The following is a 3,853-nucleotide window of genomic DNA, read 5'->3' as shown; positions in this document are numbered from 1 at the left end:
TGAACCTTTTTTGTCAATAGTCAGGAGCCCAAGAGTGAAGTTGAAAAAGAAACGGGAAGAAGACGCAGCAGGGGAAGAAAAGCGGGTAAAAAGATCCAACTTAAAAGTCTAAATAATCAAGTACAAGTGGGTGTTGGTGCACAAAAAACCATCAAATTATACAATCTATCCAACTATGTTCTTTACCATATAGAGAAGTCTATTTTAGAAAAAGGGTTAAGTTTTGCACCAACTTCCTCCCCAGATGATTTTCAGCTATTTGTTGATCTCAATAAATTTATACGCAAACTAACCATACATAGGCATTATGCGATTGAGGACATCAAAAGGGACAAAGGAGTGCATCCTGACCATTCAGAGTCCACTAGTAATTTAGACAACACTGAAATCGTGCAGGATGAGATCTGGACAGAGCCGAATGACCTTTCAGCTATCCAATGCTTAGAGGACCTGTGGGATGGGCAATATAATGTAAAAGATATTAGGTCCAGTTATGATCCTGAAATAAAACACACAAAATTTAGACCTAAACCTCTTTTTTTCCCTCAACAGTCCAAGGGCCAGTATACATCCACTTTTTTCCAGCTCGTGTGTTCTTATATAAAACGATTTTGAAATGTTAAAACATTGGGCAAAACAAATTTAACAAGAAAGGAAAGGGACACAGTTTGTGCACTTAGAGAAAACCAAGAGATTGTCATCAGACAAGCAGATAAAGGTGGAGGCCTTGTAGTTCAAAATAGAGGTGATTACTTGGAAGAAGCCTACAGACTTCTTTCAGATACCAACACGTAACAAAAGCTGACATAAAACCCCACTAATGAATAGAAGCGTATGTTGGATCTAATTTTGAAAAATGCCTTAGTCGAATGTATCATTTCCAAAATTAAATATAGATATCTTACAATCCAACACCCGATAATACCATACTTTTACCATATTCCCAAGATCCATAAGGATCTTGGGATTTAACAGACCACCTGGGAGACCAATAATATCTGGAATTAGTAGTATCACATATAACCTTGCCAGATACATTGACCATTTTCTGCAGCCACTGGTGTGGGACTTGCCCTCCTACATACGAGACTCTAATCTTATGTTTGAGATCCTGTCTCAATACCAGTGGAAGGACACATATTTATGGGCCTCATTAGACATATCTTCACTGTACACGTGGATAGAGCACGAGTTTGGTCTTATGGCCTCACAATATTTCATGTCCAACTCTGGGTCAATCAATTCACAACAGGCATGATTCATTTTAGAATCGATTGAGTTTATATTAACTCATAACTATTTTTCCTTTCAGAATGATTTTTTTATCCAAACCAGGGGGCACAGCTATGGGGGCCAGGTTTGCCCCGAGTTATGCAAATCTTTTTATGGGTTTTTGGGAGTGCAATTTCATTTGGTCCAATTACCCATTCGGGGCAAACCTGGTCCTCTTCGCTAGATATATAGACGATGTGGTTTTAATATGGGATGGTGGGAGAGAGAAACTTTTGGAGTTTGTAGAATACTGTAATCATAACCCATATTCTATTGAATATACATATGTAATTGATGATCAATCCCTAGTCTTTTTAGACCTAGAACTGAGTCAAGATGATAAGGGTCGAATCATATCGAAGACCCATTTCAAGCCGACTGTAGGCAATTCATATTTACATGCGTCTAGCGCGCACCATCCCAGATGGATTAATAATATTCCCAAAGGGCAGTTCAAGCGTCTTAGAAAAACTTGTTCCAAGTTGGAGGATTACCAGTCTCAGGGTTCTATTCTTAAACAAAAATTTATAGATAAAGGATACAATATTAAATCAATAGAAAATACTTTTAAAAAACATGAAGTTGAACATGAGAAAAGAATGAGGACGAGCGTTGGTGATGATTCCAGTATTTATGGATTATCCTTTTCCACTCAATACAATAAAGCTGCTTTTCAGATGCAAAAAACCCTGAAAAAACACTGGAGGGTCCTGGTAGAAGACCTGGTTTGAAAAATTCCCTACCTGCATACCCAAAGGTTGTCTATCGGAGACTTAAAAACATACTGGCTCCATGGAAAATAGACATGCATTCTCATGATAAAATGGGGAAAGGTATCTTTGGTCAAACAGGGAACTACAAATGTAATGTTTTTATTTGTGGCACTTGCCAGTATATGTGGCATAAAAAAAAGGAAATATGTTCCTTGGGAAATACCTTCCCCATTGAACAGTTTATCAATTGTGGCAGTGAATATGGGTTAATATGCCCTTGTGGGAAATTGTATGAAGAACTCTTAGAACTCGGTTTGGAGAACATAGACGGAACATTGCTAATAAGAATGGCAAACGGCCAGTTCCAAAGCATTTTCTAATACACCATAATGCCAGTCTCGACAATTTGAGAGTTTTCGCTATTGAGGCAATTCCCACCCTGAGGGATGAAGGCATCAGGCACAAAAAACTGTGTGAAAGGGAAATGTTCTGGATATTCAAACTAAACAGCCTTGCACCAAATGGTCTAAATGAGGCGTTCGAAGTAGCTTCAGTCATTTAGTATTCCATATCTCATACTTCATAAATGAGTTTCTCTATGTTTTATCGATTTGGTATATAAGTAGCAGTTCAATCGAGTGACAATCCATAGTAATTTGTGTCGGCACCTTTGTTGTTATATATTTTTATTATGGATACATTTATATATTTTTATTATTGACTTGGTTCAGAATGGATAACAGTTTTTAAAGTTTCAATCCCCTACTACATATATGGGGATACACATCCACTGATAACACGTTCTTCCAGTGCTAACGTGATCTATTTTGGTTCTTTGTGTCTAAGGGGCCTCCCAAGAGGCTATCACATGTCATAGTCATTGGCCTTGCCTGGTGACATTCTTATTGGTGAAAATATTTTATTTTTATTTTTTATTATTATTATTTTTTATTTATTAATTTTTTTCTATTTTATGACGGTGCAATCACCAATGTAGCATGCAATCAACTTTGTTGTTCACTTTTTATTCCATTTTCTTTGATAGATTTGGGTAGATTGGATGCATATTGCCGAGTAATAAGCAGTGCTAAATCTGCTCAGCTCACAATATAAAATCGCCCCATGCTTTTGAAATCTCCACAGGAATTGAAGGTCGGGCTGATCCATCAATTAGCCAGAAGCTGTGTGATCATTAGGTGGTAAACATGGCCATAGAATAGCAAAACCTATTTAATGCTGCGGTAGAGCTAATCACTCCTGGATGTGTATATGTATGTATGTGTATGTGCATGTATGTATCTGTATGTGTGTGTGTATATGTATATATATATATATGCATATACACATATATACACATATATGCATATTTTTATGGATTTATTTTTATGGGAATTTTTATATATATATTTCGTGTCATTATGGATAATGGTTTAGAATGAATAACAGAGTCTTTTAAGTTCTAATCTTCCACTTTTATCTAGAGGCAGAGCCAGCTGTACCCGCCCCCTCCCATGTCCGTTCCGCCAGTCAGCGCTGGAGGATCGGAGCGGGGAGGCGGGAATACAGCTCCTCCCTTGTCACGGCAGAGAGCCATGGCAGGATCGTGAAGTGAGCGAACGCCGGTATGTGTTCGCTCACCTCCCGATCTACTGAGCCGACCTGTGACAGTCTCATTGTCACAGGTCGGCTAGAGTTATGAGGTGAGTGAAAAGCACCCCCCTCATAGTTCTCCTTTAACAGACAGTGTGGCCTCTCGTTTGTTGTTAAGCCTGATGAGAAAAATTTGTGAGTACTTTTATCCCTTGTTTTATTTATTGTAATAAACGATGTTACACACGGAGGTGGCGCTCTGTTCCCTTTTGTTTTCT

Source organism: Nanorana parkeri, unplaced genomic scaffold (assembly GCF_000935625.1).
Source record: "Nanorana parkeri isolate BGI_ZX_2015 unplaced genomic scaffold, ASM93562v1 scaffold3594, whole genome shotgun sequence".
Classification (NCBI taxonomy): domain Eukaryota; kingdom Metazoa; phylum Chordata; class Amphibia; order Anura; family Dicroglossidae; genus Nanorana; species Nanorana parkeri.
This window is presented reverse-complemented; position numbering follows the sequence as displayed.